The following is a 22,224-nucleotide window of genomic DNA, read 5'->3' as shown; positions in this document are numbered from 1 at the left end:
GCCCACAGCAGCAATGTGGCGAACATGGCGCTCAGCAGCTCCACTGAAGGAGCGGGACATGACAAGTATAAAAAAGCATTGTTCTACCCTGGGTAATTATAATGGAGTATAGCGGAGCTAGGCGCCAAGGTATTGGAAAGTGTTATGATAACAAAGAAACTCATAAAGAGGGTGGAGAAATTTTTACGACGTGAGATCAGATTAATGACCTGCACAACGACTGCAGTAAAAACAGCAACATGCAGATGCTCCAACATTTGTAGAACACATTTCTTGAAGCCGTAACTAAAGCCTGTAATTTCCTAAGATGTAAAAAAAAAAAAATTATATGCTCCCTGACAAAGGCAGTTCGTGCACTCTGAAGTCTCCTCAGGCTTTGTGCAGGCAACAGCTCCCACTAGCACTTTTACAGGAAAGCTGGATCTCCTATTAATTTTCAGATACCATTTGTAGATAATCAGAGAAGTACCAAATGCTGTAGTAATAACTTCCCTGCCGTAATGAGGAATTATATATATCTGGCAATTAGATCATCATAAAATAAAAGGAAAACAAGCATCAGTCTGCCATTCTTGTATTCGGTGGCATTTAAACAATGAAAGCAGTCTCTTTTACTACGTCTGGCAGCCCTCCAGCAGCACTTTGAAAAGGCAGTGTGGCCTCCCTGTAAATTGATAAACAATCTTGTTGAGCAACAGGAACAGGAACATTCGAGCCTTTGTTAAATTCTGACTCTAGTGGAGCACTAATTGGCATCTTTCTGGGCAGAACAAACAGGGTCAACCTCTTTGCTTTACGCAGGAAGACAAATTTAACCAGAAGCCACAATCCCTACTGCTAATGAAACAAAACCGGGGAATAGGGGCACTAAGAGGAATCGTTTGATTTCTTACAGAGTTGTGGTACAGGGCGACCAATCATATTTGGCTGATGGAAAAGCCTGAATAGCTGAGACTTAGCTGCGTTGATTATTTCAATATGGATTTGGGATCACCACAAAAGCAGTCATTTCATCAGCACATGGGATATTAATTTGTTTCTTATCACTGGCCGTACCACTCAGGACCAAGGTAATTCAGAGAGGGGATAAAACCCTCACCTCTACTCAGAGCTAAGGAACAGAATACTTTTGTGTGGGGCAGCTAGGGCCTGCTGAGATGCAGCATAGCCTCTGGTGAGCAGGAAGCCAGCTCAGACACCAGCTACTTATCTCCCATGGTCAAGTGCTCCTGCACATCTCTGCCTGCTCCAGAGCACACCGAGCCCAGCACTTTTTTCTTCCTCCTTGCAACTGAGCAAAGCATGAGCCCTGCTAAGCAAAAGATGCACACCAACTGGGGGTCTGCAACCCTCAGGCAGGCACCTAAAGCAAGTGGCTGGCCCTATAGCACAACAGGCATACAAGTCTTTGACTTGTCTGGGGACAAGCGTGCTAAAAAGAGCAGTCAGTTATAAATCAGTTCATTCAGGTAGTAACACATCCGTAATTACATTACAACCCTCTGTCAAGCACAAAGCACAAGTAGGCTTGTTTATTACAGAAATAACCTATGCTTCCTTTGAGGGCATCTAAATACCGCTTAGGCTCATCTGTCTAAAACTGGAAAGACTTTTTTGATTTTGGTATTTACAAACAGCTCAGATGGCAGTAAACAAAATAGGTCAAAACTAATAGCCAGAAAAAAACCTCTTGCAATACACTCCTTACGTACCTCTGAGAAAACACTGCGGTTAGCACAGCTGAGCAGTGTAAACAACACCCACAAGGAGCGAGATTCACTGAAGCCAGTCCCAAGAGCTGTGTGTTTCTCAAGGGGACAGACATGATGAGGACATTTACCCACAGGGAAGGGCATTTACCCACAAGGAAGAACCTGCAATGTTTCCAACCCTACTATGTCATTGAAGGATACCAAAGGAAGCACTGTCCCTGCACACAGCCCATAATACCTCTGTAGCCCTGTTGGGGAAGTACTAACTTTGGGATGTCCAGCAGCTGAAAACTGCAAGAAATTTCACATTTCCTCACCACTGCTCTGCCCAGCAAACGTTTGGTCCCAGGCACCTTTCAGGAAGATCAGGATGAGCCAAAGGCGGAAAACCCATAATCTAGTTACAGCAAACCAGATTAGCTGTACAGCAGCCGTATGTACATATACAAATGCTGTACGTTTCCAACGAATGGAAAGCTAATTAGCTCCTAACAAAGATGTGACTTAGAGTATTCAGTTTTACTAATAAAGAAATCTAGCCACAAAGATGCTGCGTTGGTCCAGAGCTCACGTGACAAAAGTCACCAGCAGACACCCCAAAGTGGTGAGATCCTGAAAGGGATCAGACTGGTTTGTTATTTAGATACACAGAGCTATTGCTGAGCATCACTTTCACAGACCTCCCAAGGTACACAGCCTGCTGCAGAACGGTTGATGTTTGCTGTGGTCAGCTGAATCAGCCTTGGTTTTACACGACTGGATTAAAAGCCCCAGACTGGCTCAATCCGAAGAACTGCCTTAAGGAGTGCCAGAGATAAGTTACAGACAAATTGCTTCGAGAGGGGGAGAGGGGAATGTTAGATAGGTTTCAAGTATCTATGTCTTCTATTGATGCTTAGGATTTATATTCTATTGGTTTCAACCTTGATGTGAAATGAAAAATTATCCAAAGTGACTCTGCAATAGGTGTGGAGAAGCAAACAGCAAAGGGCAGCAGCGGTGCATTGCTGAGGAAAACATTGGAGGGAATGCAAACCAGCACCAGTCCATGAAGGAGCTCCCTCCACATCTTTTAGGGCAACCTTATTCCAAAGCTCTATTGAGGAAGTGTGGGTGTAAAGATCAGCAATGCTGGTGATGGCCTTGCAGTAGAGCATCATGCTGTAGAAGAATGCATCTGCCCTCAGCACCGATTTATCTAGGTTACCAGGAGCATTTCCTCCTGCACTATTGTTCTGTATCTGAACACTCAGAAAGTGCAGCATACAAGTTTCTGCTGAACCGTGGGACAAACCCATCTCACCCAGAAAGGAAACTAGAAGTGAGTGCAGCCCTCAGAGGCACACATGGCATTTTTCATAGCGTCAGGTCTGGGATAAGAGATACCGAGTGTTTTGCTTTGACAGCTGAAAAAAAAAAACCCAGTCATAGCACAACTCTGATGCGTGTGTGTCATTTAGCAGCCCAGCTCGTGTTACTTGTGATGGCCTTAACCAATCTGCAAGACGGTGGGTGCCGCTGCTTTTTCTATTTCAAGTCAGCAGATGGTACTTTCAGATGGTACTGTCTTCCTTCTTGGCTGCTTCAGGGCCAAAGGAGCTCAACTGACCCTGTAGAGCCTCAGTGAGCAGCCTGTCACCTGGGAAGCCTAGAAGAGAGGAAGAGGGAAGTGATGGTGCACACGTAACCTTAATATTGGCTAAAGGGAGGAAGGACTGACAGAGGGTCAGAAAGCTATGCATGGAAATATGGGTCTCTTGCTGAACACTGCTTTCGTTTTTAGTAGTGCGCCACTCTCCTATCTCAGCACCTCACGGTGCAGTTTCTCAGCACAGGGTCTCAAACCACTTTCAGTGCACAGGCAGTAGAGATGGTGAAGTCTGTGCCCACGGGTATGCTGTATTCTGCAGAGAGGCACTAAAGGAGGAAAGTGCCCAGAGGCAAGGGGGATGCTGCTCTGCAGCTGGGGGCCTCAAGGAGGGCAGTGGAAGAGAATAAGGCAGCTCCATTTATTTATATCTCCCTTTTAACTCTTCTGTTCTTTTCTGTCTGACTCAGCCCCTGCCCTGTGGTTGGAATTTCAGTGTCAAAACCTGAACAATTTGAATGCAATTCAATAATATCCGTGTTAACATTATTCATAATATTATTTTGTAACTCACTAAATGTGCACTGTTGCTATCTTGAAATGTGTATCCCACGTGCCTTTTTACTGAAAATTATCATTTTCTTAAGCTTTTATGAAAAATTCTGAGATGCTTTTGCACCTCCCCTCCCTGGTGTGACACAACCACAGTTGGATTTCTGCAGGGGCAGTACAGACCTGAGGCCTCAGTCATGGCCACAAGCTGGGCCCATGTCTCCCAACAGGCAGGACAGGCAGCGCTGCCTCCTTGGCCCCCGCCTCATTCCTGACCCACACAAGCAGAAGTGACGTGCTATGAGTACCAAGCCAGCTCACCTAACCATGGCCAGATGTGTAATGCCAGTGTCAGGGCAAGCTGCCCTACTGGTTAACCACCCCATTCTTTTCTTGCCATAATAAAACCCGCAATATTTCATCCATTTCCTTCATGCCCTTTTGCTTTTGCTGAGCTGCCCCCTACCTACATTGCCAGCAACTCATACAAGAGATCATACACCACAGCTTGTGTGGCATCACAAACAGTGGCCGTGGCAAAGACTCTGTTCAACTACTTTCATCTGACACGTGCACTTATAGTACCCTGACGTCAAAATAACAACAATAAGAACAGACATGCAGCTTTTACAGGTCCTTTGCCAAAAGTGAGAACTAATGCAAATATTATTTTAACAACATCTGTGAAAAAACAGAAGTTTTAGTTCTGTATGGAAAATAGTTCAAGAATTTAGAAGTTCTACGTTGGTTTTCTTGCTGTTTTACAGAATAAGCCTTGTCAGAAGTATTTAAACTCCAACCTGGTTGATTGGTGATATCCAGTGTGTTTCACAAGCCTTGCAAAAATCAAAGCAATTGAAATCTAATTCTGGGGTGCTCACTGGATACTCAAAGGAAGCCACAGATGGGTATTAGTCTAAGTGTGCAGAAGTTAGCCAATATGGCCCTCTTGGTACAGTGCCACAGCAAATGACAACACAAAGCTGATCCTAGGCAGAAGACCGGCAGAAGACCTTCAAACACCGTAAAGGAGTTGGCTCTCTACTGTTGCTTTAGCTGTGCCTCCTGCAGTTTGTTATAACATCACTCACACATGCAAGCAGATGGTATGCTATGTATCAATTTACTATGCCTCTCTTTCACAGATTTTTTCAGCTCCGTCTGTGCATTTTTAATTCAAAAGGGGACCATATGGTCCCTGTGAGGTAGTTTATAAATAATTGCATATTTACAGTAGCAATCGAAAGCAGAGTCACATGCTTACCTTCAGGAAGGCAGCTGAAAGTAACTGGGTATTGCAGGAGGTTGAATGATTTCCTCAGTGCAGCACAGAGATACACAATGAATAATTAAACAGAAATTAATTTCACGTGGCCTTCCTGATTGCGTTTGTTCTGATACTGCTCCAAAACACTAGGTTCCTAATGGTTAAAAAGAGATGGGGCCATACGTGCTCCTGTCACATCGCCTCCATCCATTTCTGCCAGCTGGAGCAATGGTCTCACGCCCCTGCTCTGCCAGGAGGTGGACGAAGTTCTCACTGAAGGATGGTGTGCACAAGATGGTGCTACACCACCAGGAGACTCTCCTTTCCTTCACCCTTGAAGTTTGTAAGGGATGTTTAAGCCTTTGGCTCAGTGCTTCACTCAGGGGAGTTGTTCTCGAGGTGCAGATGGCTGGAGGACAGCAGACACCTGGCCTGCACCACTTTCCCAAACACTGAGGCTGCTGCAAACGATCGCCATGCCTCTTACTTCCCGCTTCCTCCCCGCGTGCTCTTTCACTATCTCTCCTTGCAAATTTGCCTTCAGAAAACAAGCGTTTGCATAAAACCTCAACTGTTTTCAGTGCAGGGATGGCTGAATCAAGGCCAGTCCCCACCCCTGTGAGTATTTGCAGAACTGCCTTTGTTTTCCATGTAAAAAGCCAAAGACAAACCCACACCTCCCAGATGACAAGGGAGCGTGAGCAAGGTCAGACTGCCCGAATGCTGTCTCCCTGTTAAGGATGAATTGTCAGAAGAGCTCAGCTCCTTCTTAGGTCAATAAATAAGAGTAGATTTTTTTAAAGCGCCTCACACTGCTATTACTGGTCACGATATATTCGTAAGACCTCTTTCAGAGAGTTTAATACCTCTTTGCAAGTCTCTATTTATTTGTGGGCTTAGCTCGGGATATGGGAATAAACATGTTGTTCAGGCTCCCTGCTCCCTAATTCCACACCTTACATGTAAGACCTGGGCCCATCTGGCCAGAGAAGATACTTTATCCCGGTTCCACCTCATTCCCCTGCCCTCAGGCACTATGGTTTTTTTTTTGTGTGTGTGTAGGAATTAATACAGGATAAAAAGGAAGATAAAACTGATTCAATCTAGGTAGCAAAGTTATAATTCTCTTTACTTTCCATTCTGTATCACTTGCTCTGCTGATCGGTAATGAGATTTTCTTTTCATCATGATCCTCTGAGTTGATGTCTAAGAATAAGGCCGTGGGCTGTGATTTACAGAGCTGAGAGGCAGGATTAGGTGTGTTATGTAAGTAAGACAGTAAAATCAATCACAAACAAAATTTAGATTCACTCTAATGTTGTACTGAACCCTGCCCTCTCCCCTTCAGCTTGAGAAGAAAAATGGCAGAGATCTATACAATAATTTCGGAAGTTACTTTCAGGCTTCATTCTTCCTCTGTTTTAGAGCTTTGCTGTTAATGCTGCCAGATGCTGCTGAAACCTTTTGCTTTGGTTATATACAGCACTTTCATCTGTACCACACACAGTAATGTGAGCTGATGTGGTTCTCTCACGCAAGCATGAAAGAAAAGTTGTATAAAATACACACACAGTCCCAGTAGATTCCTAAATCCTCTCACAGGATGTTCAGTGATAAGTCAATCTGGATTTGGCTGATATCTTCTGTAGTGTTCAGTGTAAGCTTTCTGCCTACTTTTCTTATTTAAAGAGGAAGAAAGAAGTTCTGTTTTTCACTGTTTTTCCTTTATAGCTCGACAACCAGACTATTCAAAGCAACAGAATTAGGTACAGATTAATGTGCTTGCATTACCAGGACTAACGTCTGACTTCACAAGGATATTCAGGCTCCTAATAATAAACATGGACACTGGGCTTGCCCTAGATTTCAAAACTGAAATGCAAGAGACATGCGGATGTGGCAGTAAGGGACACAGTTTAGCAATGGGACTCAGCAGATCACTCTGATAGATTTGATGGTCTTGAAGGTCTTTTCCAATCTTGATGGTTCTATCATTCTATCAAGATCTGAGCCTAAGTGGTCATATCAGTAAAACCAAGAAGCTAGTTATAGACAGAGGGCCTTAAAGTGTATCAGACAATCAGCTAAAAAAAATAGAGATTGCTTTTTTCCTAATCCCTTCCACTAATAATTATTCTGTTGTTATTTGTGATGATAGCTCAAACTCTTGTCCTGACCCCCATAAATATTCCAACGCAATGCTAGATGCAAATACGGTGGACCAGTACTGCACTTCTAGAAGAACTTCAGACAGCAGAACTGTCATAAAAATGAGAATTACAGATTTTTGCCTAAGCTGATTTACTGTGATAAAATGAGCAAGCAAATACCCAATAGTACTGAATTCTAGAATTCGGTTCCTTCATAATAACATACATAAAATTGGTTTAACAATCATCTCTTAAATATATAGACCTGTTTTAAATATACAGAACCAGTAGTAGACCAATGTAAATAATACTTACACTGATTTCATCAGAGTGGCTGTAATGTCTTAAATGACCATCTGATCCAATAGTATCTGCCCTCTATTTTTAGCTTGACTCCAGAAACAAACTCCATTGTTCCTGCTGTAGTAAAATGACACCTTCCACGAAAACAAGAAATTCATTGACTTCATTTTCTAAACAAGCTATTGTTAGACAAATGGAAGCCTCTTAATTCTTAACAATAGCAAGTCAGACGTATCTGACCTTTGTGGGTGGGACTTTATTATGTCCTCTGCATTTAAGAAACTACAGTATTGTAATAATATTATTCACCACATACCAAGAGTTCCACCAGAGGGTTGACAATCACAGGAAATAATGATGCACATCCTCATTTACAGTACTGCTGAAATGCTAAATATGTCTGGTCCTATAAAGCCTGACCCTGTGAAGTTTTGGCATCGCCACTTCTTTGGAACTGACAACATCTCTGCTACTCCCTTTCCCTAAGGGATGCTCATTGTGTTCATTCACAGCTTGCAGCCTTTAACCCTGTCTAAAGGAAAATCATCATCTTTTTAAGATAACTGGAGTAAAACTCCAGCAATAACAAGAGTCGTCCCTCTTGTAAAATGAACTGTTGGTGGGAAGAGGAGGAAAAGGAGTGCGAATATGTGGATACCTCGAGGGGAAAGAGAGATGAGTGATGTGCAGCCTGCAGAAAGCCAGAGGGGAGAGGAGAGCTGGTGGTTTTGCAAAATCAAAGGCCAAAGGCCTTGTGGTCGCTTACTGTGGGAGACACCAAGCAGGATACCTGTCGGCAGCTCAGGAGGCAGCCCGTCCTCCCGCACGCCATCACATCTCTGGGGATGCTCTGCCCTTCCTCTCCGTGGAACCAGCTCCACCATGTGGCTGCTTCGCTCAGTTATGCGGTAAGCTGCTTCTAACTGCTGTGCGAGAGCTGATCCAGAAACACCATCTGAAGGGGGTTTCCCACACCTCATCTTGACACCCATCTGAAGAAAAGGCCTTATTCAAACAGGATTTTGCATCTTTTCTCACAATTAAAAAAAAAAAAAACCCTCCAGGCTGAGCAGTTGCCCCAGAATGTAAGTGTTGCCATTTGTGGAACGTTCATGGTTGATCATGTGGTACACCCCATAGCAGAATGGAGCTGTGTACTTCACCTGTAGAAAGGACTCTAGGCACTGATGTTCACACCCAGCAAGCTACTTCTACAATATTTTTAGAGCCAGAAATCAAGAGATTCAGAATAGGAAGTATCTTATTCTTCAGTAATTACAATGAACAATTTGGTCTTCATACACTGTTGTGCACTGCCAACCATGCTCTGGCTGCCGAGGCCCACTGGGCAAGGGAGAGGTTGTCCCCTCTGCTCTGCACTGTGCGGACTCACCTCCAGTACTGGGCACAGGTTTGGGTGCCACAGTATAATAAGGACATAAATCTGTTAGAGAGCATCCAAACAAGATGGTGAAGGTTCTAGAGGGCAAGAAATGTGAGGAATGGCTGAGGTCCGTGGGTGTGCTCAGCCCAGAGCAGAGGAGCTGAGGGGAGGCCTCATGACGGCTGCAGCTCCTCATAGGGAGCGGAGCTGAGCAGTGCTCTCTGTGTCAGCGATAGAGCCTGAGGGAACAGCAATTCTAATTTAGAAATCCCTGCACGCTGCCACTCCAGGCAGCATTCCCCAGCACTGGGGCACCTCACTTACAAACTGGGTGGCAGGAGGACAGCTAGCTCAGCTCACTCCCTGCAACCTCCAAGGAGCAAGTGACATGGCTTAGTAGCTGCAGAGCTGCCAATCTCTCCCACCACAAACAAATGAAAAACAAACCAAACAAACAAACAAACAAAAAAAGGAGCACCCCAGCAGCTATATTCTGGTAGATTAACTCCATCCTTAAATTGGCTCCCTATCTATTCTTGAAATCCTTTTGGAAACGTGGACAGTGAGACAATAACTGCTCTCATAGGCAGCAGTGCCCTTCCAGTCAACACCCCACCAGCCTCCCATGTGAGCTCGTATATTGCTGTTGTGGTAGCAAAGATGACATCAAGAAAACATAGCCTTTGCAGGGCTAGAAAATTTACAACCTACTTAAGTTATTCCAGCGGAGTGGGCTGAACAAAGAGCACCCAGCCTGTCTCTACTAGAGACGTGCAGTCTCAGTGTTGGATCTCATTGTTGTTAAAAAGGTACAAAGTTATATTTTGAGTCTCTTTAACATTTCTATTACAGGCTTTAAAGCAGTTGGAAGAGGTTGGTAGGTAAAAATAATCACTCTCACACTACGTGCTTAAAATGTTCCTTTTGCACAGTGTACTCCAGTGCTTGAAACTTAAGATCCGTTGCACCTAAAGTATGGACTCAGCCACATATTTATTGTTGAATTGAGCAAGTCCCTACTGATTCCCCATAATAGCTTAGTGTTATTAACAGCTACAAATATACAATGTGCTCCCTCAGCAGAAATGTAGCTTTCTGTTTTATTAAAACTTTATAACATTCCCTTCTCACTAACCTGAGAGGTTGGCATTTATATGATCTACTTAGCTCTGCAGCCTTCCAATTTGGAAATTTATAAAAATGCTCATCTAATTTTATAGCTTTTTCATTCTTTTTTTTTCCCCCGTCCTTGTTCAAAATCAGAAAAGGACCCCGGGGTCCTGATGAACACAGCAGTATGCCCTTACTGTATGGAAAGGCAATGGTATCCTGGGCCACATTAGGCAAAATATTGCCAGCAGGATGACAGAGGTAATGCTTCCCCTGCTTGGCACTGGTGAGGTCACGCTTGGAGAGCTGGGTCCAGTTCTTGGCTCAGAGAGACAAGGATATAGTGGGGAGAACCTAATGAAGGACCGTAAAGATGATGAAGAACAGGAGCACCCCTTCCATGAGGAGAGGTTGAGAGCTGGGACTGTTCAGCCTGGAGAGCAGGAGGCTCATGGGATGTCTCATCAGTGTCCATAAACACCTGAAGAGAGGGTGCAAAGCCAGGCTCTTTGCACTGCTGCTCTCTACTAGGACAGGAGGCACTGGGCACTAACTGGAACACAGGAGGTTCCCTCTGAACACCAGGGACTGTGTTGTGCAGTGATGGAGCACTGGCACAGGCTGCCCAGAGGCTGTGGGATGTCCTCCTTGGAGATCTTCAGCAGCCACCTGGAGGTAGGCCTGAGCACCCTGCTCTGGGTGTCCCTGCTGAGCAGGGTTGGGTCCATTGGACCCTGAGGTCTCTGCTATCCTCAACGTGTTCCACGAGTCTGGGAATTTTATCTAAGAAATAAATCGATACACAACAATTCTGTGTATGTTAGAAGGATATTTTCAGTATACTAATCAGACCATGAAGGACAATGTCTCACTAAAGGATTGCTGTGGGCAATGAGGGCAGGTAGGCACTCCACCTGAAAAGGTTTGCAGTAACAGCAAGATTCTGGAGTAAGAAGACAACTCAGATAACACTGGTTCTTTTGATGGCTGTTAGCTAACTGGGCTTGATAACTCAGATCTGATTTTTGACATGGTGTAGTAGTTGTAACCTCGTAGTGTAATGGTTTGTTGTTTTGTTGTTGTTGTTATTTATTTCCTGGCTCGACTGAAGAATTTTTTTTTCCATTCAGATATTATCCCAAAATTGATTTTTCAGTGGCCCTGGGAAACTTGCTTGGGTGTTAGGTTTGTACACTGGTGGTCCTGCTGCTCTCCTTTGCAGAGCTGAGAGCAGCAGGGCTGGAGAGCCCTCAGCACATGGTGCAGCCTTGGCTCCAGGGGTCCCCAGGACTACAGCAGGGGAGGGCATCAGAAGGTGCCCAACTTACTGAATTTCTATGGAAATGTTATTTTTCTACTTTTAGCTATTATTTATGGGTGTAAGTGTGCTCATAGATTTGGTAGGATCTCTTACAGAAGATTAAGATACTTCAGGTGGAAAAAGCCCTACAGAAAATAAATGCTAGCTTAACTGCTAATCATTGTTATCTGTAACCATAGCAGAAAAACACGGAAGATTCTAGAACAACCCTGAGGCTTGTGATGATTGGACCTACAAATGATTAGTTAGGTGTTCAACTTTATATCCCATGAGTAATCTCAGTGATTCAACAAAACTCTGCAGTGCACAAAGTTATGGGCCTCTTCCACCCACCCAGCATGCTGGCTGCACTTAGCTTGATCGCTGTAGCATTAGCAACTCCTCCACCTAGCTGCCATTTTCCATAATGCCAACACAGGCAGCTGCAGACAAGCACGGACTCATTGAAGAGTTATTTGGGGGGAAGTGCCAGAAATTATTTATTTCAACAGAGTTTTGAACATACTGTACCGATATTCCTTTAAAATTATTTTTTTTTAATTAAATGAGTTGTACTTTCAGTTGCGTGGATACTTCACTGCTTTCAGTATAAAGGTTGGTTTTTTTTGGCACTAAAAATATACCAGTGGTATTATATATGATTAAGGGATGTTCTTTTTAGTGGTGTACTTATTTGCAAATCTGCTATGAAAAATGTGTTTATTAGATAGCTAACAGAACTTCAGTTAGTGTTGGACCATCAGCTAGCAACCTCATGGGTGACTCCACTGCCATTTATGGGTGATTGTCTGGGTATTATTGCCTAGGGACTGCAATAACACAGCCCAGTTTTGGTGCAGTAAATCACTAACGTCCGAATTAAATTATCAACATAAAATATTTGATAATAATAATACAGAGACTGTTTGGAAAATGTGATGATGGTGGTTTTGGCACTGATACACTCACGTGAACTGTTTGCAAATAATCCGAAGTCTGAACTGATTATTATTGTTTTTGCTGAAGTTATAGCCAAGTTTTGTTCTTAATTTAGTGATTTGGATTGCTGCCTGTTGTGCTCAGAACTTGACATCTGCAGAATGAGTATGCACTTAAAGAATGAATTTAAAGAAACACGCGCCAATTTAAAACTAGCTATTAGAAGTTCTTTTAGGAAATGATCTGTTAGTCCTTTGAGAACTGCTTTCTCAGAACAGCTACTCTTTTCAGTTGTGCGACACTGAACTAGAGGTGTGTTCTGCCTTCTCTGTGAGAGACCCAAGCAACCACCGAAGGGAGTCCACAATCTGACTACAGAGGCTCAGACTTACCAAAACATGAACTAAGCCATCTCTGAAGAGAAACAACGTAATACGATTGTTTTTCCACGTTACTACCTCACCTCTACCAGCATTACCAAAAGGGAACGTGGAATACCTTTTTCAGAAATCTCCGGACAAGGCTGGGCAACTCACGTGGAGCATTCAAAGAGGCTATAACCACCCCTAGTTATCTGCTCTCTCCTTTTCCTGATGTCCATACTCTCTAATATCTTCAGCAATGAGCTAACAGTGGGGTCACCCTCAGCAAGTTTGCTGATGACACCAAGCGGTGAGGTGCAGTCAACACGCCAGAGGGATGCAATGCCATTCAGAGGGACCTAGACAGGTTTGAGCAGTGGGCCCAGTGAACCTCATGAGGTTCAACAAACCCAAATGCAAAATCTTGTACCTGGGTCAAGGCAACCCATACTACCAATACAAGCTGTGGGATGAAAGGATTGAGTGCAGCCCGGCTGAAAAAGCCTGGGGGTACAGGTGGATGGGAAGCTGGACATGAGACAGCAATGTGACCTCACAGCCCAGAAAGCCAACCGTATCCTGGGCTGCATGAAAAAAAGCATGGCCACCAGGTCAAGGGAGGTGATCCTGACCCTCTGCTCTGCGCTGATGAGGCATCACATGGAGTACTGCATCCAGATGTGGAGCCCTCAGTACAGAAGAGATAGAGACATAGACCTGTTGGAGCATGTCCAGAGGAGGGCCAAGGGATGGAACACCTATCCTATGAAGACAGGCTGAGACAGCTGGGGATGTTCAGCCTGGAGGAGAGAAGGCTCTGAGGTGACCTGATAGTGGCCTTTCGGTATCTAAAGGAGAGCTACAGGAAAGAAGGGGACAGACTCTTCAGAAGGGTCTGTGGTGAAAGAACAAGGAGGAATGGCTTCAAGCTGAAAGAGGGTAGATTTAGGTTAGATACCAGGAAAAAGTCTTCTACAGTGAGGGTGGTGAGGCACTGGAACAGGTTGCCCAGTGATGTGGTTTATGTTCCATCCATGGAGACTTTCAAGGCGAGGCTGGATGAGGCTCTGAGCAACCTGATCTACCTGTGGTGTCCCTGTTCATTGCAGGGGAGTTGGACTAGATGGCCTTTAAAGGTCCCTTCCAACTCTAAGGATTCTATGATTTTATGATCATTGTCCCATAACAGTCAGCAGAATCAATGTTTCAAACTATTCATCACGCTGCATATTAATGTAAGACATTGATCAGTTTGGGATTTAATGTTTCATCCTGAGATGGAAACTTCAGGGGAACAGACATTTTAGACAGGAAGGCAAGGTAACTTCTCTAACAGACATATTTTCTGGAGACATGGTTGTACATCAGATGCTGTAACTTCTCTTAGACAAGATCTAGTTGACACTGCATGCTGAATTTCAGAGACTCCCGTTCACCCTGCAGTTACTGCTGTTGCTAAAAGTTGGAGTCACAGATACAGAATTCCTCAATGGGGGAACTGCAACAGCAGGAAACTTCAAGAAGTCTGGTGTATTCAAAATGTCAAGGAAGAGCAAATCATACTGCAAGAGTCAAAATGCTGGACAACTGAGGAGGAAAAGGAGTTCAAGTCAGATTATTATTATTTTTTTATGAGCACCTTTGAACTGTAGTAGTTAATCAATATATTGGAGAAAAGAAGCCTGTGCTAAAGATTCAGCATTTTAAATGGAGCATATGGTGCTCTTCTGCAGTAGAACCATCAAAGGTCAGAATAGTGTTCCTAATATCTTGAAGTTAATTTAAGGAAAAAGATCAGACAAATCAACCCCCCCTGACTTGTGATGTAGAAAATCAACTATTGACCCTTTTGCATCTGTTTAAAATATAAAATCCTGCAGATTTTCATATGAGTACAAAAATACCGATTCAAGTGGAACAGCTATTAAATTCTAGTGTTACAATATTCTCCAGCAGTGGTTCAGATTGCATAAGCTCTTGATAGATGTGATGTTTTCATCCCCCAGGGTACATAAAAAAAAAAGAAAAAAGGGGGGAAAGTTTTGTTCTGTAAGTTTATTGATGTAAGAGAGTGCACGTATCCCAGTGGAAGGAGTGTTTCTGCATAGAGACTTCAGCTGTATGGTAAACCTTAGGAGTCAACAAACAAATAACAAAATACCTATCAATCCTACCATGAGACAAACCTCAGAGCAGCTTAGTTTCATAGGGCTTCTTCACTTCCACAGTAACACCCAGACATGCCTAATTTGATACTCATTTATAATAAAGACATGAACTAAAGAAGTCAAAATGAGGAATTCACACTTAATAATTGCTGTAGGTAGCTGAAGTATTGTAGGATATACCAGGAAGGTATAGTTTACCTAGTCCCTCATCAATCAAGAAGATTAATGTGTATATTCCTCTGTCAAAAAAGGGAAAAACAAGACCTTATATGAAGTATATTAGGAATTGGTCATTTAAAATTCAGTACGTAATTTTAAATGTTCCTTTGCCAACTCTCACCAAGCTGCATATTTAAATAATATTAAATGATAAAGCACACATCTATCTTAAAAACACTAACCAGCTACTGTTTAAGTAAATAATATGCAGAGATTAATGAAAAAAAAAAAAAAAGAAGAAGAAGAAACATAAAACAAGAACTGCTCCTTTTAGAAAGAGGAATGTGAAGAAAGCAGAAATTGATATTTTCTGGCATTCCTCAATGTTTTGTGAGTGCAAAGTTTTTGAAGGAGTGACCTATGCAGCTGCAATCATGCAGCAGCACATCCTTGGGCTACACCTGAAAGTAATCATAATCACAGTTACAGCTTGAAACATGCAATCCCTCTCTGTAGCTGGTAGTGCCCCCAGTTCCTAGTAAATATTGTAGCTTCAAAATGTACAGCTTGCTCATGTGTCTCATGCTGGATTTATCACAGGCTTTCCTGAAGCATGTTGTGGTTGACTCACGCGTTATGCACTGCTACACCATTTGATGAAAGGGGGTGGATAACAGTGTGAGATCTTACAACTCTGTGTGAGAAGAGGCTGACAGAGGAGTAAGGAATCTTGTGTGACATTTTTGCTTATTCTGTTTATTTGCACAAACGTGAAAGACTCTGCTTCCCTAAATACTTCAGCTGTACTCTCAGCTTTTCCTTGGCATTCCTGATTAACTCTGCTCCCACTCAACCTCCCTCTCACTATGTCACACACACGCTCAGGGCTCAGTTCAAAACATAGCACAGCAAAACCTCTCCACCCAAAGAGTTCAAGTCCATGTATGCCTTTGATTTGAGTTTAACTTGGCTTTTGATTAGCTATCTCCTACGGTTCTTCCAAGAGATGGGTGATAGTTACACCCACAGCTTTCAATAATATTTATCACAACCTGTTGGAGCAAGTTTGAATGAAAGCAGTCTGCCCGTTCAGGTTTGTAGGGAGGAGCAGTGCATTAAGGGGTTCAGCTTCAGTCCAGCATGCTGATTTAGACAGGTCAACATCCCACAGATCAGAAAACATGATTTGAAAAAGAATGCCATTTGTTTTCACTAAGAAGTGCACTGTTGGGTTTTTGTTAGAATTTGCGAGGTATGTACACGTTATATGCTGGTGTTAGAAGCTCCAAGCATTTTTTTTTTGTTTCAAGACTGTGAATGAATGTGGTTTGTCAAAGCTAACTGCCAGAATATTTGTAAAACGCTCATGGGAACTCTTGGAATAATTAAAGAATGGCGTCCCCATGACAGGATAGCACCCGTCCCATTTCTTCCTGAGGAAACAATATGGTTATATATTATAAATTATGGCTAATTATCTCACATCCTGTTTCCTCATAGCCCTAAACACAGGAAACCTTTTCTTCTTCATGATATTCAATCTTGCCATTAATAACATCTTTCATTTCTACAGTGGGATTTATTTCAGAGGATTCCAATCCATCTCCACAGAGTACAAAGTGTGACCACTAACTGGCATACAGAGAAGAAAATACTGGCCAAGAGCATTATAAAATTCCTCTGATCCTTTATTAAAGGATTGCTGCTATCCACAGAGAACTGGGAGAGTCTTGTTTTCTAGGGTTTTATCCAAGATCCGCCTCTTCAGCTTCAGAGCCAGAACATAACTTTAATTGAACAGGAAACTCTGAGGAACTGATGCATGGCTCCTGGATAGAGAAATACTGTGAACCTGAAATGCATACTGCCAAATCCTATCTGATTTTATCCCATCCATCAGATCCTTCTAAAGATGAACGTTGCCAAGATTAAACCAACAGAGTTTTTGTATTTAGTTTACTAAGTGGTAAACACAGCTGGTTCAGATACTAATAGTAGAATCAAAAGTAGCTGATTAGTGCCTTCTAATGAGTTATAACAAAAAAATTAAAAAGGAAAAAAAAACAAGGAAAATGAATACTGTGCTAATAAAACACGTCTAGCATCAGTGTCTGAAAGGGACAAGTACATTGTGTGAGATGGGAGGCCTGTAATGAGGAGCGAACCAAAGGTTTGATAGCTCTGTCAACTGTAAAAAGTTTCCAGTCCCTATGAAAACAAATACAAGGAAACAAAGTTAACTAAATTAGCTATTCTCTCAAAATAGATTTTTTCAGGTTTTAGACCTACTTTGTGCAGACCAGCCTTTTGCATTCCTGCTGGCTAAAAAGCAGAATTCCTCGTTAGTATGCGTTGACTCATTCTCTCATTCATGGAATATTATGCTGTATTTCCAAACAACAAAGTTTACAAGCAAAGACACGCAGCATGTAAATAAATAAATAAATAAAATCCACTGCATCTCAATCAAACAAAAGCTTAGAACTAGTAAAGAATGAAAAGTTCTAGCACTGAAATAATTTTCTCCTTGCAGCCAAACATCCAAGGCATATTGACAAACAGAACACACAACCTACTTACCTGGATATATACACATCTGCTCCAGAACACTAACATCAGAAATTCCCTAAGAAGCAATGAGAATTTAAGTACCAAAGACAGAGACTTCAGAATACTACGTTATTAGAAAAATCAGATACACCACCTGGCTTATTTCCAGGGTTTGCTTTTCTGTGGTTTCTTCAGAGTGGTATCTAAACACAATCTAAAATTGAGTCTGAAATGGAAACAGTGATCAAAATTCATTGCTGGAAAGTGGAAGAAAAGAGATTTCCAGAAAATGTCTGGAGAAAGAAGGAGATGGAGAAGAAATTCTAAGTTAAGAGCAGGTAAAAATCTGTTACAAAGAGAAAAGGAAAAATCTTTTCGCTGTGGCCATGGTGAACAGGACTAAAACTTTGGGCTTTGGATGCAAAGGGAAGGATCCATGTTATGGATTAGGAGCAAATTTCTGAAAGTGGAAATTTTTAACCACAGAACTAGCTTGCTTGATCAAGTTTTGGAAGAGAGAGTCCACCTCGAGAGGTCCTGAAGCACAAACTGAACAAAGAAGCAATATATACACGGCTGGTTCTACACGGGGGCAGAAAGGGTAAATGAGCTCTGAATAAACTCTCGGAGTCCACTTCAGACTTTTATTCTTTTAATGTCATTTGAATATATCTATATTCCTCAAAAGCTCATAATACAAGTGCCAAACGGATGAATCGTTCTTTGTTCGAATGAGCATCTGAAAAGAGGTAGCCAAAACAATATGCCATCAGTGGTTCCTTCATTCCCTGGATATGGAATATTTTGTTAGCTTTCATCAATCAATCTCAAAAGGAAGAACAATCTGTCATTTTAAATCTTTTTCACTTTATCTCTTTCAGAGACACAGTGTAGTACTGGAAGCTTCAAGACTCCAAAAATACCGATTCAGGCTCGTTCTGTTTTATTGAGCTGAGAAAGCAATAATAGTAAGGTCAGTTGCCTTTGTTGCAACAGTATGTATATGGTAAGTGACACGGGATTGTTTCAATTCTAAATACTTAAAGTTAATAATTCAAATCTACAACACAAAAATACAAGTATTTCCATCTTCCCCTCTGCTCTTCATGCTAATCCTAATTTCTGCATTCATGGGGAGCTATTACTTTGTCCAAGGAGTCTTTACCATGCCCTGCTTCATCCTTGCTTTCTTCATCCACCACCTCCCCTTGATCTACCATATTACTATCAAAATCTCCTTGCCATCATTGATGTCCTTCCCTCTTTCTAATACCACTCTTATTTCTGAAAGTGTCACGCTATATATTAGAAATATTTACTGTTGTCCACTACTCCAGATGGTCATAACGTCATTCACAAAGCCTGCCCTGCATATGTCCTCCAGTTTCCTTCTGACTGATCTGCCTTCTATCCATTCTCAAAACTGCAGCGTGAGTATAGCTCCATTTAATCTTCCACACAAAGCTGTCCTTGCTAGAGAACATTTAATAAGAAAATCAGCTTCAGGCAAGTTCCTAGTTCTTGTGTCTATAGGGAAATTCTGAAAATGTATCCAGAGTACATACTCCAACCAAAACAGGACAAACAAAAGGGGCCTCCTACTTCAAAAAAATATATGCCTTATGGTGGGTTGACTTTGTCTGGGTATGAGATGCCTACCAAACTGCTCTCATGTTGTACACCTCCCCCCAGCCTTCTTAGGAAGACATAGGGGGAGAAAATATGACCAAAAAAAGTTATACTCAAGTCTAGCTACAAAAGACAATTGGTAGTAGCAGCTGCTTTCAGTAGTCCCAGCTTTAGTCTAAGAAAGGATTTATGAGTTGTGGTGTCTGCCTTCATTGTGGACAATCTCTAGCATCAGTGTAAGAATATTTTAAGCTTAGAGCAGGTAAAAACAGACTAAAGAAATTGTGTTTTTACCAGTTCTAAAGCGTGAAAAAGAAAATGAAATTTTAAAAAACATAAGCTTGGCTAAAAAATCATAAGGTTATTGAAGTAAGAGTCTCATTTTAACAAAAGATTCATCTAGTAAAACCACTTACTTATCTGGTGCTCCCAACTTTTCCACTAATAAAAACTGTAATGATTTACTTTTGCAGCTATTCACATCAACTTTGTCCCAGCCTAATACTTCTCTTCCTGTCTTGTTCACCTTTATTCTCAACATTGTATCTACCCCTTCAGGCCAAATTGCTCTCCCCTCTCAATTTTTAAGAAAAATACTAATGAGTACCTGAATGAGTGCAGTCTGATAGATTTACGAATGTGCCTATACCATAGGATTTGCACAGGTTAGTAGAAAATCAGAGTTCACAACCCTCTACTTGTGTGTCCCTGTAGAAAACCTAAACTCCTCACTCTCCTTTTTGTCATACACAGAGCAGACACAAGGAGCCACAACTCACACTGCCTTCCTTCTTTAGCAGAACTGCCTGCCTTCTCACCCTTGCCAAGTGGGTTCTGGGAGCAGACATCCAAATAAAGAGCATTATCTTTCAGACCCAGCAGGACTGAAAACTTCTGAGGGCTGGAACTTCGTGGACACATAGAAAAAGTCAGGGCTGACAGCAGTGAAGTCCCTGTTTTTTCTCTCAGTTGTAAACTGCATGTGTATGTTCAATATGTACCTCCAAAGGTGGATGAGAAAGGGCCAAAGCAGTTCTGCTAATATATTTTGAAGTTGTACGGATAGGTATAAAGGTCAGTGCTGGAAAGGATAAGGATGCCTGTGTTCTGCCCATGTAAGATACACAATCAGAGGATGAAAAAAACAAAACAAAAAAAAGTATAGATAGCACCTTAGACATGCTGAGTGTTTGTTCTTGCATTCCTTTCTCTCACAGATACCCCTCTTCAGTTTCCCTGGCTCCTCTGTGCAACATCATCTGTGCACCATGAGCAGATGACAGCAATGTCTTTTTGACCTGTGACAGAAATAGCGAATACCAAAGTTTCCTCTGCATCTCTGAATCTCAAGTGACTTAGTAGTCATTTTAATTTAAAAAATTCAACAATAAGTAAAAACGTGCAGCAGCTCTGTATAGTATGTCCTCCTTACAAACAAACGTTACCTCAGTGGCTGGCTAGTCAAAGAAATAGTTGATTTCCCCTGTCATTCCCCTTTCTTAATTGCTTCAGTGCCTGGTTTGAGGGCCATCCAAGATTTCAGACTATTCAAAATGCAGTACTGAGAGTCATCTATCTTAACCTGCAACGTGGATTTCTTTAATCCCATCCTTCAAAGCTTGTTCCTTTCTTTAAATGATAGCGTTCGTTAGCCTTAGCAACCCTTAAAGTCAAACTTACCTTACACATTTTATCTTCCTCCTTCCATCTGTGCTTTCCTACTTATCACTAGAGCCTTGCTTCTTAATACATTTCTCCACAGCCTGCTAATGAAAACAGCCTTTTCCTTTCATTCTGGAACTCCTCTTACACACTGTCCCTACAGGCTGCTGTTTCTTAACTCAAGCTCTCCTCAGATAATCCTTAATCGATATTCTGTCAGTAATCACGGCGACTAATAAGGTTGCCAATGGGCATACACTGGTGCAGACCTTACTTTGGTCATACTGGATGCCCCACTGCCCTGGATCAAATGAGCTGCTCAGAGCAACTTTTATTAAGTATATATATACATATATATACATATATATATATACACATATATGTATGTATTCGGCGCGGAGCAGTTCCGCCCCACACGCGTCGCGCTCAGATGACGTCACTGCAGCCCACAGCCCCCAAGCCGCGCCGCCAGCAGGAGGCGCCCCCGCCCGCCACCAGGCGCCGAGTCACGTGTTCCTCCTCCCCCCGCCCCTCCCCCCTTCAGGTGACACCGGAGGACCTTTCCCACAATGCTCTCTCAGCCGCGCCGCCACGCTGCTCGCTCCTCACTTCCTCCCGCAGCGGAAGGCGGCAGAACAGCGCCCCCGCGCGGCCTCCGCCGGCGCCACCCCTCGGCCGCGCGGACATGTGGCCCGGCGACCGCTGAGCCAGGCCGTGCCCTGCCCTGCCCTGCCGGCCCTCCGCGGGGCGGGGGAAGCGGAACCCGCGCTCCATGGTGGTGACCGCGCCGGAGGACGCCGCGGCGCCAGGTAAATGGCGGCGGGCGGCGAGCTCGGTACGGGCGGCGAGCTCGGTACCGGCGGCTCCGCGGCGCTGTCCCGGCGCTGCACCGCCGCTCGTAGCCCGCCCGCTCCCTCCGCGGCCCGGGGGGCGGGACCTGCGCACGGCTCCGGTGGAGCCTTCCCGGGGCCGCCGGGACGGGGTGCGGGGGGAGGCGGCTCCGTGCGGCCTCGGGAGGACAAAGGAGCGCCCCGGGGCCGCCGCTCGGAGCGGCCGGAGGGGCGGCCCCCGGCGGGCTCACGTGGAGCGCAGCGGCGAACAAAGCTCCTCCGTCCGGCGGGAAGAGTGCCGCCAGCGGGCCCGGAGCGCGCCTGGGGCTGCGCGGCGGCGGAAGTTGCGTGGAGGGACCGACATCAGCGCGGCTCCTCCGGTTGTGTGCGGAGCGGCGGGACGCGTTTGGGGCGCGCGGTGCGCGGGGCTCCCGGCTCTTGGTGAGCGCTGAGCAGCGTCGCCAGAGCCGCGCGTAGCTCCGCGCTGACAGCCGAGCTCCGCGTCTGTAACTTCGAAACGGGACAACTCGGGTAAGGCTGATCGTGGTCCCTTCCCTCC

General features: G+C 43.7%; 1 protein-coding gene across 2 annotated transcripts in view; it reads left to right on the top strand.

Moving 5' to 3' along the window:
- Positions 1–21,492: 21,492 nt before the first annotated feature.
- SCAF11 (SR-related CTD-associated factor 11) overlaps positions 21,493–22,224 on the top strand; it is a 41,541-nt gene continuing 40,809 nt past the window's right edge. For both annotated transcript variants that reach the window (NM_001397916.1, XM_015281282.4), the window contains exon 1: positions 21,493–21,644. The gene's annotated coding sequence lies outside the window, so the exon portion shown is untranslated. The remainder of the gene's footprint in view (positions 21,645–22,224) is intronic.

This window comes from Gallus gallus, chromosome 1 (assembly GCF_016699485.2).
Source record: "Gallus gallus isolate bGalGal1 chromosome 1, bGalGal1.mat.broiler.GRCg7b, whole genome shotgun sequence".
Classification (NCBI taxonomy): Eukaryota; Metazoa; Chordata; class Aves; order Galliformes; family Phasianidae; genus Gallus; species Gallus gallus.
Note: the sequence above shows the minus strand (reverse complement) of the source record. Positions and strands in the feature narration are given on the sequence as shown.